Source organism: Aethalodelphis obliquidens, unplaced genomic scaffold (genome assembly GCF_003676395.1).
Source record: "Aethalodelphis obliquidens isolate GAN/ISIS:26980383/991018 unplaced genomic scaffold, ASM367639v1 scaffold1, whole genome shotgun sequence".
NCBI lineage: Eukaryota > Metazoa > Chordata > Mammalia > Artiodactyla > Delphinidae > Aethalodelphis > Aethalodelphis obliquidens.
The window spans coordinates 74488869-74505202 of record NW_020837945.1 but is presented as its reverse complement, the minus strand read 5'-3'; the positions used below and the strand labels follow the sequence as shown (position 1 = coordinate 74505202).

The 16334-nt window shown below is 39.5% G+C and overlaps 1 pseudogene; it reads right to left on the bottom strand.

Moving 5' to 3' along the window:
- LOC113627809 (D-aminoacyl-tRNA deacylase 2 pseudogene) overlaps nt 1–10158 on the bottom strand; it is a 29776-nt pseudogene extending 19618 nt beyond the window's left edge.
- Between the last annotated feature and the right edge of the window lie 6176 nt (nt 10159–16334).

Genomic DNA, 16334 nt, shown 5'->3' with positions numbered 1-16334 from the left:
TATTTTGGAGATTATTCCTTTGTCCATTGATTCATTAGAAAATATTTTCTCCCATTCTGAGGGTTGTCTTTTCGTTTTGCTTATAGTTTCCTTTGCTGTGCAAAAGCTTTTAAGTTTCATTAGGTCCCATTTGTTTATTTTTGTTTTTATTTCCATTAGTCTAGGAGGTGGATCAAGAAATATCTTGCTGTGATTTACGTCAGAGTGTTCTTCCTATGTTTTCCTCTAAGAGTTTTATAGTGCCTGGTCTTACATTAAGGTCTCTAATCCACTGTGATTTTATTTTTGTGTATGGTGTTAGGGAGTGTTGTAATTTCATTCTTTTACGTGTAGCTGTCCAGTTTTCCCAACACCGCTTATTGAAGAGAATGTCTTTTCTCCCTTGTGTATCCTTGCTACCTTTGTCATAGATTAGTTGACCATAGGTGCATGGGTTTATCTCTGGGCTTTCTATCCTGTTCCATTGATTTATATTTCTGTTTTTGGGCTGGTACAATATTGTCTTGATTACTATACCTTTGTACTATAGTCTGAAGTCAGGGAGTCTGATTCCTCCAGCTCCGTTTTTTTCCCTCAAGGCTGCTTTGGCTATTCGGGGTCTTTTGTTTCTCTTTACAAATTTTAAGATTTTTTTTTCTAGTTCTGTAAAAAATGCCATTGGTAATTTGATAGGGATTGCATTGAATCTGTAGATTGCTTTGGGTAGTATAGTCATTTTCACAATATTGATTTTTCCAATACAAGAACATGGTATATCTCTCCATCTGTTTGTGTCATCTTTAATTTCTTTCATCAGTGTCTTATAGTTTTCTGCATACAGGTCTTTTGTTTCCCTAGGTAAGTTTATTCCTAGGTATTTTATTCTTTTTGTTGTAATGGTAAATGGGGGTGTTTCCTTAATTTCTCTTTCAGATTGTTCATCATTAGTGTATAGGAATGCAAAAGATTTCTGTGCATTAATCTTGTATCCTGCAACTTTACCAAATTCATTGATTAGCTCCAGTAGTTTTCTCGTGGCATCTTTAGGATTTTCTATGTATAGTATCATGTCATCTGCAAACAGTGACAGTTTTACTTCTTCTTTTCCAATTTGTATTCCTTTTATTTCTTTTTCTACTCTGATTACTGTGGCTAGCACTTCTGTGTTGAATAATAGTGGTGAGAGTGGACATCCTTGTCTTGTTCCTGATCTTAGAAGAAATGGTTTCAGTTTCTCACCATTGAGAATGATGTTTGCTGTGGATTTGTCATATATGGCCTTTATTATGTTGAGGTCAGTTCCCTCTGCCCACTTTCTGGAGAGTTTTTATCATAAATGGGTGTTGAATTTTGTCAAAAGCTTTTTCTGCATCTATTGAGATGATCATATTGTTTTTATTCTTCAGTTTGTTAATATGGTGTATCACATTGATTGATTTGTGTATATTGAAGAATCCTTGCATCCCTGGGATAAATCCCACTTGATCATGGTGTATGATCATTTTAATGTGTTGTTGGATTCTGTTTGCTAGTATTTTGTTGAGGATTTTTGCATCTATATTCAGTGATATTGGTCTGTAATTTTCTTTTTCTGTAGTATCTTTGTCTGGTTTTGGTATCAGGGTGATGGTGGCCTCATAGAATGAGTTTGGGAGTTTTCCTTCCTCTGCAATTTTTTGGAAGAGTCTGAGAAGGATGGGTGTTATCTCTTCTCTAAATGTTTGATAAAATTTACCTGTGAAGCCCTCTGGTCCTGGACTTTTGTTTGCTGGAAGATTTTTAATCACAATTTCAATTTCATTACTTGTGATTGATCTGTTCATATTTTCTATTTCTTCCTGGTTCAGTCTTGTAAGGTTATACCTTTCTAAGAATTTGTCCATTTCTTCCAGGTTGTCCATTTTATTGGCATAGAGTTGACTTGTAGTAGTCTCTAGGATGCTTTGTATTTCTGTGGTGTCTGTTGTAATTTCTCCTTTTTCATTTCTAATTTTATTGATTTGAGTCCTCTCCCTCTTTTTCTTGATGAGCCTGGCTAATGATTTATCAATTTTGTTTATCTTCTCAAAGAACCAGCATTTAGTTTTATTGATCTTTGCTATTGTTTTTTTTTTTGTTTGTTTCTATTTAATTTATTTCTCCTCTGGTCTTTATGATTTCTTTCCTTCTGCTGATTTTGGGTTTTGTTTGTTCTTCTTTCTCTAGTACCTTTAGGTGTAAGGTTAGATTGTTTATTTGAGATTTTTCTTGTTTCTTGAGGTAGGCTTGTATAGCTATTATACTTCCCTCTTAGAACTGCTTTTCCTGCATCCTATTTTATTTGGATCGTCGTGTTTTCATTGTCATTTGTCTCTAGGTATTTCTTGATTTCCTCTTTGACTTCTTAAGTGATCTCTAGGTTATTCAGTAATGTTTTGTTTAGCCTCCATGTGTTTGTATTTTTAATGTGTTTTTTTCCCCTGTAATTGATTTCTAATCTCATAGTGTTGCAGTCAAATAAGATGCTTGATATGATTTCAATTTTCTTAAATTTACTGAGACTTTATTTGTGACCCAAGAAGTGATCTATCCTGGAGAATGTTCTGTGCACGCTTGAGAAGAAAGTGTAATCTGCTGTTTTTGGATGGAATGTCCTATAAATATCCATTAAATCTATCTGGTCTATTGTGTCATTTAAAGCTTGTTTTTCCTTATTAATTTGGATGATGTGTCTGTTGGTGTAAGTGAGGTGTTGAAGTCCCCCACTATTGTGTTACTGTTGATTTCCTCTTTTATAGCTGTTAGCATTTGCCTTATGTATTGAGGTGCTCTTATGTTGGGTGCATATATATTTATAATTGTTATATCTTCTTCTTGGATTGATTCCTTGATCATATGTAGTGTCCTTCTTTGTCTCTTGTAACATTCTTTTTTAATGTTGAGACTTCTTTTAATTTATTTATTTTTATTTTTGGCTGTGTTTGGTCTTCGTTTCTGTACAAGGGCTTTCTCTAGTTGTGGCAAGCAGGGGCCACTCTTCATCGTGGTGCACGGGTCTCTCACTGTTGTGGCCTCTCTTGTTGTGGAGCACAGGCTCCAGACACACAGGCTCAGTAGTCGTGGCTCATGGGCCTAGTTGCTCCGCGGCATGTGGGATCTTCCCAGGCCAGGGCTCGAACCCATGTCCCCCGCATTAGCAGGCAGACTCTCAACCACTGCACCACCAGGGAAGCCCTCTTGTAACATTCTTTATTTAAAGTCTATTTTATCTGATATGACAATTGCTACTCCAGCTTTCTTTTTATTTCCATTTGCATGGAATATCTTTTTCCATTCCCTCACTTTCAGTCTGTATGTGTCGCTAGGTCTGAAGTGGGTCTCTTGTAGACAACATATATATGGGTCTTATTTTTGTATCCATTCAGCAAGCCTGTGTCTTTTGGTTGGAGCATTTAATCCATTCACGTTTAAGGTAATTATCGATATGTATGTTCCTATGACCATTTTCTTAATTGTTTTGGGTTTGTTTTTGTAGGTCCTTTTCTTCTCTTGTGTTTCCCACTTAGAGAAGATCCTTTAGCATTTGTTGTAGAGCTGGTTTTGTAGTGCTGAATTCTCTTAGCTTTTGCTTGTCTGTAAAGCTTTTGATTTCTCCATTGAATCTGAATCAGATCCTTGCTGGGTAGAGTAATCTTGGTTATAGTTTCTTCCCTTTCATCACCTTAAGTATATCATGTCACTTCCTTCTGGCTTGTAGAGTTTCTGCTGAGAAATCAGCTGTTAACCTTATGGGAGTTCCCTTGTATGTTATTTGTTGTTTTTCCCTTGTTGCTTTCAATAATTTTTCTTTTTCTTTTTTTTTGCCAATTTGATTACTATGTGTCTCAGCATGTTTCTCCTTGGGTTTATCCTGTATGGGACTCTCTGTGCTTCCTGGACTTGGGTGGCTCTTTCCTTTCCCATGTTAGGGAAGTTTTCAACTATAATCTCTTCAAATATTTTCTCTGGTCCTTTCTCTCTCTCTTCTGTCTCTGGGACCCCTATCATGTGAATGTTGGTGTGTTTAATGTTGTACCAGAGGTCTCTTAGGCTGTCTTCATTTCTTTTCATTCTTTTTTCTTTATTCTGTTCTGCAGCAGTGAATTCCACCATTCTGTCTTCCAGGTCACTTATCTGTTCTTCTGCCTCAGTTATTCTGCTATTGATTTCTTCTATTGTATTTTTCATTACAGTTATTGTATTGTTCATCTCTGTTTGTTTGTTCTTTAATTCTTGTAAATCTTTGTTAAACATTTCTTCCATCTTCTTGATCTTTGCCTCCATTCTGTTTCCGAGGTCCTGGATCATCTTCACTATCACTATTTTGAATTCTTTTTCTGGAAGGTTGCCTATCTCCACTTCATTTAGTTGTTTTTCTTGGGTTTTATCTTGTTCCTTCATCTGGTACATAGCCCTCTGCCTTTTTATCTTGTCTCTTTCTGTGAATGTGGTTTTTGTTCCACAGGATGCAGGATTGTAGTTCTTCTTGCTTCTGCTGTCTTCCCTCTGGTGCCTTTTGCCCATTTTTAAAATTGGGTTGTTTCTTTTCTTATTGTTGAGTTTTCAGAATTCTTTTTATATTTTGGATAACAGTCCTTTATCAGATATGTCTTTTGCAATTATTTTCTTCCAGTCTGTGGCTGGGAGTCTTGACAGACTCTTTTGCAAAGCAGAAACTTTTAATTTTAGTGAAGTTCAGCATATCAATTGTTTGTTTCATGGACTGTGCCTTTGTTTTGTCTAGAAAGTCTTTGCCGAACTCAAGATCATCTAGAATTCTGTTATGTTACCTTCTAGGAGTTTTATAGTTTTGTCTTTTACATTTAAGTCTCTGATCCATTTTGAGTTAATTTTTGTGAAGAATGTAAAGTCTGTGTCTAGATTCTGTTTTTTTTTTTGTGTGTGTGTGGCTGTCCAGTGGTTCCAGTACTATTTGTTGGGGTTTATCTTTTCTCCATTGTGTTGCCTTTGCTTCTTTGTCAAAGATAAGTTGACTCTATTTATGGGGGTCTATTTCTGAGTCTCTATTTTGTTCCATTGATCTATTTGTCTATTCTTTCATCAATTCCATACTGTCTTAATTACTGTAACTTTGTAATAAGTCTTAGGGTAGTGTCAATCCTGATTTTGTTCTTCTCCTTCAATATTATGCAGGCTTTTCTGGGTCTTCTGCCTCTCCATATACACTTCAGAATCAATTTGTTTATATCCACAAAATAACTTCCTGGGACTTTGATTGGGATTGCACGGAATCAAGTTGGGAAGAACTGACATCTTGACAATATTGAGTCTTCCTATCCAGGGACATGAAATATCTCTCCATTTATTTAGTTTTTCTTTGATTTCTTTCATCAGAGTTTTGTAGTTTTCTTCGTATATATCTTGTACATATTTTGTTAGATTCATACCATATTTATATTTCATTTTGAGAGGGTGCTAATATGAATGTTATTATGTTTTAAATTTCGAATTCCAAATGTTCACTGCTAGTGTATATAGGAAAGCTATTGACTTTCATATATTAACTTATATCCTGTAATTTTGCTGTTACTGCTTATTGGTTTCAGGAGTTGTTTTTGCTTTAGGGTTTTGTTTTGTTTTGCTTTGTTTTTTGGTCTAGTTTTTTGGATTTCTACATATACAATTATATTATCTGCTAACAAAGACAGTTTTTTTCTTCCTTCCCAATCTCTATGTTTGTATTTCCAAACAAACATTTTCTTATAAATGATATTCACTTGCTTTGTTACTGTCTTTCTTCTTTCTTTTCCTCCTTTTTTAAAAAGATCTAAAATTTTACTATGAATAAGTGGCAACAAAAAAGTCTTTAACTTCTAACATTTATTTTCAAATTCTTAAACTGCATTTAAATGGTCAAAGTAGCACAAATTTGTGTATAAACCTTTAATAATTAGGAACTAATAAAGGAATCCTTGTTCTAAGTGGAAAATCATTTCTTCTTGAAGCTCAGAACTTCCTGACAAGGCTCTCTTCTTCCTCTGAAGTACTCCTTTTTTAGAAATTCCTTTAGTAACTATTCTGTTTATAATAAAAGTTCTCAGTTTTTATTTGTCTGAAAATGTCTCTCTTTTGTTCTTTTTCTTACAGAATATTTTAGTTGGGTTTACAGTTCTTGCTTGACAATTGTTTTCTTTTAGCACTGTTTTTCTGTTGATTCCAAAAAAATATGTATTCTGCATATTCCATTAGATCTATTTTCCAGTTCACTAATTCTTTCTTCAGTGTGCCTAATTTCATGTTTAATGTCCTCTTACTTTTTTTCTCATCCATTTAGTTTTTAATTATAAAAATTATATTTTCTTGTGTTCAGAATTCTATTTGGTCTTCTTCCACAAATGCTTGGGCCTTTTTTAGAGTACAGTGGACCCTCAGTATCTGCAGGGGTTTGTTTCAGCTCCGGCTGCAGATGCTAAAATCTGTAGATGTTCAAGTCCCCTGATCAGCCCTCAGTATTTGTGTATTCTGCATCACACAGTGAAAATCTGGTGATTTTCCTTACTTTCAGGTCAGCTTAGTTCTGAATCTAAAAGTGTGCCTGTTATATTTTATACAGAATATCTATGTGTTCTGTTTCAGGAGGAATTTTCAAGCTCTCTAGCTATTTGCCCTAAGTGCCATAGCATGGGCATCTTTCTAAAAGTAGTCACATTTTCACTCATTGTAAAATATTACCTTTTCTTTGAAAAAATGTGTTTTGTGTGTATGGAAAATATCTACTAGGCAACATACTACTGGCATACTACCTATCACCGAAAAGGGCAGCAAATTTGGAATAATTTGTCTTTTTGTAAGAGAAAAAAATGTGCCTCATTTTTAAGTGCCTTGCCATGAGATAACCCGTGGGGTCTTTATTGTTACCATCTGCTATTTAAAATAATTACTAAATTCATCTAATTGTGCACATGTGAACTGCAACCTCTTGTAATAAGCCTAGAGGGAGAGAACAAATGAGGGTTTTTCTGTCTACCTGTCCAAGTTATGTGTATCTCAGTGACATATCTTGGATGAGGACATCATTAATGTTAACAAAATTTAAATTCTATAGGTTATAATCAAATAAAAATATATAGAAGTACTAATATTTTATTTCCCTCCTCCCAGTCGCTAATCTCACCTTCTCTCTGAGGTACAGGTACCAGCCCCCACACGGAAAATATTTTTGGTTGTCACAGTTGGGGGAAGGTACTTCTGGCATCTAGTGGGTGGAGGCCAGGAATTCTGCTAAACCCCCTGCAATGCATGGGATAGCCTCTGACAACAAAGAATTATTTGTCAAAAATATGAAAAGTGCTCAGGTTGAGAAACACTGAATTAAAGACAAATTCCTCAGAGTGGCAATTCCAGTGTTTTAATTTAATTCCACACTGCTAGCCTTCACAGTCCTCTGATTCTGATACACTGGGTGATATATGCTTCTCTCAACCAAATAATCCATATGTTGTTCATTTCTGAACTTCCAGTTTTTAACACAGTTCATGGGGTTTGGTGTGTGAATTGTTTTCCAGCTGTAGTATTTCTAATTTAGTCTCTACCTCAGAGCTACATGGTTTACCAGGTTTAAGAGAAAGGCACTTTTCCTAATGCTTTACTTCAGGTAACACTGTTATTCTAAACCATAGAGACTTGTAGGTATTTACTTTTCCTGTGAAAGTGAACTCGGGGTGACTACAATGCAATAGCGATATCTTGTATGGCCACGGGGTTCTGGTTCCTGTGGGATCAGAGGTGGGATGGAGTGGGATGGGGTGAGGGGTACAAGAAGGGAATAAACATCATAGAGTGTGTGTATTAGGGGCAGATTTTAAAAGTTCCATATTTGGGCTGGAGGGCATATGAGGTTCAGATGGCATATGTGAACCTCAGGTTAGCTTGGATGAGCTGGTAAGCAGGGTCCAGGGCAGACAGGTAAGGCAGGAGGCCAAAGAGCGGGAGAAATGGAATACAGACTCCAAACCGCTCGTTAAAGAAGGCTTGAGAAACGTGTGCTAGACATTAGTGGGGAATTCTTCACCTGTTTCTGTTCAAACATGATACACACCCGGCTCAATCAAAGAGTGAGAGGTCCATGGATGGAGTAAAATAAACCATTGCAGTGAGGCATGTCCTGGATTCCACTGACCTGTGGACCAGGCGGCGTGTTCCTCCCCTTTCTCCCCTCGTGACCTCACCCGGGCCTGAGCCCACCCTGCCTCCAGATGCTGTCTGGCCCATTGGTGACTTTCCACTTCACAGAATGTCCAGATCGGAAGGCCCTTAAGCCTCGTGTTTTCCATTTTTGCCCTGTGCTTCATTCCCTTGGAAGAAACCAAAGGAATGGTGGCGTCCGGTTCCCTTTCCAAGTCAGGCTTTTATTTTTGAGGGCAGTCCTCCTTGGTTGAAGAGGCCTGAGAGCAGGCACTATTCTTGATCTCAGAGGCCCAACAAGGGAAGTGAGTCAGAAGCGTGCCCAGGGCTCGCTGGGCATGGGGAGCATCCAGCTTGTGCCTGGAGGAACCCAATTCTCAGCCTCAGGGAACAGATACAGAGAAGCTCCTTAAGCCGGAATCAATGTCTTTTCCCACAAGGAGTGAGAAAATAAAATCCATGTTGAATCCTCTGCTAATGAAAAGGAGACAGGACCGCTGGGGTAGAGGCGGCCAGGAAGCATGGGAGGAGGTATTTATCCATTGAACTTTTTCTGCTTATGCAATAGATCTTCATTATCTACACTGTCCTGTGGTTCTCCAGCTCCCCTGGGAGAAGCTTAATTGACATAAACTGCTTAATAAGTGGTGGCTGGTGCCCTCGAAGAGCTGATGGAAGGGGAAGGCTGTGTCTTCTATCTCTCAGTTCAGTGTGTTTCCTTTCTCACAGCTTATCTTTGAGATACTGGCCAGAGTCAGAGAAAAGAGGCAGCTGGCCCCCATAGGCATTTGCTCTGATAGAAGCTGACTCCAGGGCAAGACTGCCAGTCACTTTCCCTCATGAAGGGACACAAGGCATCCATTCTATGTCCTCTTTTGTGCAGATTTCCTCCTTGGGCACTGTCTTGGGCTCCCCACAGGAGTCATGCTTCCCTTTATTTTATTTACCAAACACTTACATATCACTCACAGTGTTCCAGATCATATTCTAGGTGCTTTATAAGCATTAACTTATTTAATCTATAGAAGAGGGTTACAAAGTTAGGTATTGTTCCTAAGCTCTTCTAAAAGATGACGAATATGAGACACAGAGGGTAAAGTCTGCCAACCACAAGGAACGTGGTGGCCTCCATGTAACTTCTAATCCCTGCTCTGGGCGCAGGCATGGCCTGGTGTCCCCCTGCTCACCATTTAGGTAGAGTTCTACACGCATTCCTCCTTCTCTAGGGGTCCTTCCCATGCTGCTCCCCACTTTCTATTCTGCCCTTTCCACATCTCTCAGCCCTGGAGGACACATCTACATGGTCCTTGCACATACGCTTCCATACACTTCCAGTTAATTCACTGTCCAAGAATTTCCTCAAACATCAAACATCAAGAAGAGGCATTTCTCTCCTAAGGAAATAACCTGAAAAAATGTCAAAGATTTATGCATAGAGATATTATCTCAATGTCATTTGTAAGACTGAAAAATTGGGAACACCCTTAGTGTTCAGTAAGAGGGGATTGGTTAACAAAATATGAAGGAGTATCATGCAACCATTAACATGTCCTGTTTCAGGAAGATTTTTTGTACGCGGGCCTCTCACCGCTGCGGCCTCTCCCGTTGCGGAGCACAGGCTCCGGATGCGCAGGCTCAGCGGCCATGGCTCACAAGCCCAGCCGCTCTGCGGCATGCGGTATCCCCCCGGACCGGGGCACGAACCCGTGTCCCCTGCATCGGCAGGCGGACTCCCAACCGCTGCGCCACCAGGGAAGCCCTCAGGAAGATTTTAAAGAGGAAATATATTAATTAATGTTAAGGGGGGACATGGGATCTAAATTATATATATCACAAGTGCTTAACTATCATCAGTGGTAAATGGGTGGGGGTAAGAATATTTTTTCACTGATATTGTTTAGAATCGCTGTCACATAATGAAAGGCAGGCAGCTTTTAATTGTTTTTATTATTGTTTTAAAATTTTCTACAGACAACTTACCTCCTCATGGTACTCCGGGCTGACTGTTGCCACCATGACCACCCCCTTGGTATGTCACTGCTATTTTGGGATGTAATTTTGTCCATCAAATGCCATTTAATTGCTTGCTTAAAGTCTATCTTCCTTACAGAACTTCAAGCACTATAAGGGCATCTCTCCAGTGACTGAAGATGTTGAACCTCCTTTCATGCACTTATTCGCCATTGATATATCTTCTTTTGTGAAATGTCTTTTGCCCATTGAAAAAAACAACTGGACTCTTGGGTTTTCTTTTTTTTTTTTTTTAATTCTTAATACAGATTTGTAGAAGTTCTTTATGTGTTCTGGATACAAGTTCTTTGTGGGACATTTTTTAAAATTGAGATATAATTGACATACAACATTATATTAGTTTCAGGTATACAACATAATGATTTGATATATGCATATATTGTGAAATAATCACCACAATAAGTCTAGTTAACATCCATCACCATACAGTTTTAATTTTTTTTTTTTTCTTGTGATGAGAACTTTTAAGATCTACTCTTGGGCTTCCCTGGTGGCGCAGTGGTTGAGAGTCCGCCTGCCGATGCAGGAGACGCGGGTTTGTGCCCCGGTCCGGGAAGATCCCACATGCCGCGGAGCGGCTGGGCCCGTGAGCCACGGCCGCTGAGCCTGCGCGTCCGGAGCTTGTGCTCCGCAACGGGAGAGGCCACAACAGTGAGAGGCCCGCATACCACACACACAAAAAAAAGATCTACTCTTTCAGCAACTTTGAAATATAAAGTACATTATTATTAACTATTGTCACCATGCTGTGCATTGCATCCCCAGGACTTATTTTATACCTGAAAGTTTGTATCTTTTGACCCCCTTCACCCATTGTAACCACCAAACAGTTCTCTGCATATATGAGTTTGTTTTTATTGTTTGCTTGTTTGTTTCTAGATTCCACGTATAAATGAGATCACCTGGTATTTGTCTTTCTCTTCCTGACTTATTTCATTTAGTGCAATGCCCTCAAGGTCCATCCATGTTGTTGCAAATGGCAGGATGTCCTTTTTTTTAATGGTTGAACAGTATTCCATTTTATATATTAATATATATGTGTGTATTTTTTTCTTTATCCATTCATTTGTCAATAGACACTTAGGTTATTTCCATGTCTTGGCTATTGCAAATAATGACGCATTAAACATAAGGGTGCACATATCTTTTCCAGTTAGTGCTTATGTTTCCTTTGGATTAATATGTAGAAGTGGAATTGCTGGATCACATGGTAGTTTTATTTCTAATCTTTTGAAGAACCTCCATACTGTTTTCCATAGACGCTGCACCTATTGACGCTCCCACAGTGTTCCCTTTTCTCCCCTAGTGAGACATTTTATTATACATATTTTGCCTCGGGCTGTGTCTTGTTTTCCCTTTTCTTAAAAAATTCTTTTAATGAGTAGAAATATTTAATTTTGATAAAGTCCAGTTTATTGATTTTGAAATTTCATAGTTAGTACTTTAATGTCATCTTGAAGAAATCTTTGCACACCCTGAACCTCAAAAATAGTCTCCTTTTTCTAGAAGTTTTATAGTTTTAGCTTTTAGATTTAGATATAGGATTTATCTTGAATAACAGTTTGGCCCTCCATATCTGTGCATTCCAAATCCATGAATTCAGTCAACCATAATCAAAAATATTAGAAAAAAAGTTCTAGAAAGTTCCAAAGAGCAAAACTTGAATTTGCCAAGTGCTGGTAACTATTTATACATTGTATTTACAACTATGTGCATGGTATTTACATTGTATTAGGTATTATAAGTAATCTAATGATGATTTAAAGTATACAGGAGGATGTGTGTAGGTTCTGTGCACTCTTTTACATAAGGTACTTGAGATTTGGGTACCTGTAGGGGTGAGGGCATCCTGGAACCAATCCCCTGCAGATACCAAGAGACAACCATAATTTTTGTGAGCTATGTGAGATGGGGTTCAGGGTTCATTTTTTCTAAAGGATGTCCAGTTATTTCAACATTATTTGTTGAAAAGACTTTTCTTTCACCATGAATTTGCCTTGGTGCCTTTGTCAAACATCAGTTGATTGTATATGTCAGGTCCTGTCAGGCCTGTTTCTTTTTCTTTGTGAAAGGAGGGAGTCTGTTTTTTGTTTTGAGGCTAGTTTTAGGCCCTAGTTCTAGGTCATGGCTTTTACTCTTAAGGCATAGACTTTCTGAGGGCTCCAATCAGTCCTCAAGGTACTTTTTAGAAGGTGCATCCACTCTGCTCGGGCCGGAAGTCCACTGTCTCTCAGGGCTGCAGGACTTATGGTGTGTCTGTTCAGGTCTCAGCCCTGCAGTGTGTGACCTTTGCTAGGCCTCGTGGATTCTTAGTTGTGTATGTGTAGCTCAGTTCTCAGCCACAGACCCCCCAGTCAATCCCCATGCAGACTTCAGGGGTCTGCCTTTTTGTGGAGCTCTTTCTTCTCTGATATCCTGTCCCACATAGTCCAGCCTCTTCTGTAGGCTGGAGCTCTGATCTCTGCCTTCTCAGCTCTGAGAGAGCACTACTCAGCTTAGGCGCACTCGCCACTGTTGCAGGGGAATCCCCCTGGGCAGAGAGCTGGGGTGAACACGGGAGTCTCCTCATACAGTTCACTTCTCTCCAAAATCACAGTCTCCAATTGCCTGTTGTTCAGCATCTGAAAACATCTGCCTCATATGTTTTGGCCCTGCTTGTAGTTGTTTAAAGCAGGGAGACAAATAATGTACCAGTTACTCTGTCACAGCCAGAAACCGAAATCCCCATGTGATCTTAATTCTTTGAGAAGGCAGCCTCCTGATGTTGCAGAGGGAAAGGGTCCAAGTCCTCTTAAACTATTGCATATTCTTTAATAAGTCCCCTTAGCTCAAAGCAAGAAGTCATGTGTCACTCAGCCTGGGTTGACTGAGCTATTTAACTGAGGTGGTTATGAGGATTAACTAGAAACTGGCCAAAATGTACTTATAAAGAGATAAATGGCTGCTTTATTGCTTAAAAAAAAATGTCTAGCTGCAAACCCCCAAAAAGGAAGAGGTTCAATATCAAGCAGACTTATTCCTCTAATTTTCTCTCCTACATCTAGGAAATAAATGTGGTGTCAGAGCATATGAAATCATTGTTCCCCTCTATACTCATTACCCTCTGCCAGAATCCCTGCTTCCAGCTTAACAGAAAATTGAGCTCTATCTGAAAGCAATGGGCACTGAATATCCTTGTGAAAATCTATCTCAGGGGCTTCCCTGGTGGTGCAGTGGTTGAGAATCTGCCTGCTAATGCAGGGGACACGGGTTCAAGCCCTGGTCTGGGAGGATCCCACATGCCGCGGAGCAACTAGGCCCGTGAGCCATGGCCGCTGACCCTGCGCATCTGGAGCCTGTGCTCCGCAACAGGAGAGGCTGCGATAGTGAGAGGCCCGAGCACCGCGATGAAGAGTGGCCCCCGCTTGCCACAGCTAGAGAAAGCCCTGGCACAGAAAAGAAGACCCAACACAGCCAAAATAAATAAATTAATTAATAAACTCCTACCCCCAACATCTTAAAAAAACAAAACAAAACACAAAAACCTATCTCAACATAAGACGTCACTTCCTCCTTGTCCAGTGGTTAGTCGTACCTATTATGCTTGCCCTTCGCTCCCTCTTTTTTACTTCAGAGCCCTTAAAACAGTTTGTAATCACACGTATATCTGTGTTGTTTCTTTTTAATCTCTCCTAATTTTTCATCTTCTTTTAATAGATTACAAGCTCCATGGAGGCAAAAACATTGCCTGCAACCCCAGTGTCTAGCAGAATGATTGGTATATAGGACCTAAGGATTGTTTGTTGAATGAATAAATAGAGGAATGAGTCTATAAATGAACACACCCTTTTGGAATAAGACCACAAAGGATACAAATGGAAGGACTTAAAGTATTCAAAGAAAGGACTAGTTCGTAAATAACTTCAGTTTTTTATCTTAGCTACACAAAGACCTCTTAGCCAGAGATAACTGTCAGTAGCTATTGTTTTGCTCGAAACAGAAATTGTTCCTGGAGAGTCCATCAAAAGATGCTGCTACTGAGAGCTGGGGATGAGAGTGTCTGCCCTTTCCACAGGGGCTTTTGTGACACATTGGATTTTGTACCCAGACCACACAACCATAATGGTCCTCCCCGACAGTAGCATGTACCAGGTAAAGACGCCTTGTTCTCTATGCGAGGGCTCAGCATGCATGGGTTTTAATACCTCCCAGGGCACTGAAGTTTCCACACCTGGCCCAGAGAACATCTTGCCTTCTCTTGGTTACAGTAGCAGAAGAAACCAAGAACAAAGGCAGAACATTCTTTAATTGAAGGAGCCAAGGACACAGAACACTAGGGACTATTTATCAAAACGTCCCATCTTGTGGGTGGTGAAACTTGATCTAGGGACCAAGATGGGACAAAATGAACCCAAGGTCACCCAGTGAGTAAAAAGCATCATGAGAACTAGCCTCCTCTAGATGACATCTGCCTCTAGTCAGGCTGTTATTGTTTGTTTGTTCCTCCTCTGTCCTCCTCCCCACCCACTCCTGCCAGTATACAAGGCTGCATTTCAGCTTCAGTCACTTACACTCCCAAGTAAGAGGATGATACTTTCTAATCTGGTGTGACTGGAAAAAGTCAGAAAAGAAGCCTTTTTTATTTTGGCAACACACTCCCAGGTCAATGAGACCTTGGTCAAAAGTTCAATGACTATTTAGAATCAGTAAAGCCTGCAATGGGGATCAGGGGAAGATGGAGAGAGAAGCGGCCCAGGAGTTTAAAGGCCTGAACACATGCTACTTCTGACTTGCTGCCGAGCTACAGGTAGTCCTTCCCTTCTCTGCCTCTTAGTTTCACCATATGTGAAATAAGGGAGCTGGAATAGATCATCTCTACCTTTCCGTCTTACTTACATCTTATTCTAAACGAGCAGCACACTTGCAGGAAAAGTATACGCCATTTTATAGATTTAGAGAATCTCTATTTCTCTGTATGTTCTCAGAAACAGAAAAGATCCCTTGTTTCTGTGGAACTATGCATACAGAAGCCGAAACTTTCAGACCCAGGAAGTCCAGTGAAGGTGGACGTCCTGGATAAGTCTGCAAAGGCTGATGCAGTCACAAAAGCCATCCCCGCCAGCCCCACTGTGGATAAAAATAACTTTTCTGCACACCCCCACTCCACTGGGGTTTAGAACATGAGGATTCTACTTCTAGTTTTTCCTCTGACCTGCTGGAAAGTCTAATCAGCTCCATTTCATGATAGGACGTCATCTACAAGTTCAATAAAGACAGAAAAAAACCACTCATAACTATTATTTTTATCCTAGGATGAGAGTCATGTTGGATGAGGAAAAAAACCTAAAAACTTCTTTAAAATGTTAAGGGGGGCATAACGTTACCAGCTCAAAGTTTCTATCAAAGACAGTCTTCTATGAAGTCCATTTAAATTTGCACAAATTGTTTTTTTTTTCTACAATGAGTCTTACAACATCTTTCCCATAAGGAGAAACAGCTATGGCCAATAGAACCATGATGAAACTGATTAGTAACTGTGACCATCACAAAGTTGTCAGCTATTACTACCCTAATTCATCTTACATTTGTATATAACAAGACCTGATGCAGAGGTATTGAATATGCATAACTTAAAATATACAATGCATATGATTATAAAAACAGAAGACCATGTGTGTCCTCGCCAGTGGTCCGTGCTTACAGAGGAACCCGGTGGCTGTCTAACCTCCTCATGAGATGTCACCTAATATGGAGGGAGAGGCAATGAAGAATGCTGCATGTGACTGACATGAAGGAGTTTATAAAAGGCAGGGGAAACATTCTGGGTGTAATTAAGGAAACTGGAAACTAACAAGTTGAGGTCATTAAAAGTGGGGGAAAAAATGGAACAAGACAGCCTTTTTGTCATGTTTGACCATAAAAGCCATGTTTTTGTATAAAGTTGAAATGTCAGTCTTACGTGGAGCTGGGCTTTTCCAAGTGTACTAACTCTCAGAACATATCAATGGGGTGGAGTTGTTCCAGCAGATTCTCAGGATCTTCTCCAGCAGCAGATTCTCAGAGTTGGGTAGAGGTAAGGCAGGGCCTTGACTGCCAAGTGGCTTTTCTCTTGATGACTCTGCCCCCTCCCATGGGGAGCACCGCCGGCCAGCAAGCTCAGTAGGCTAGAGACAAACTGCTGG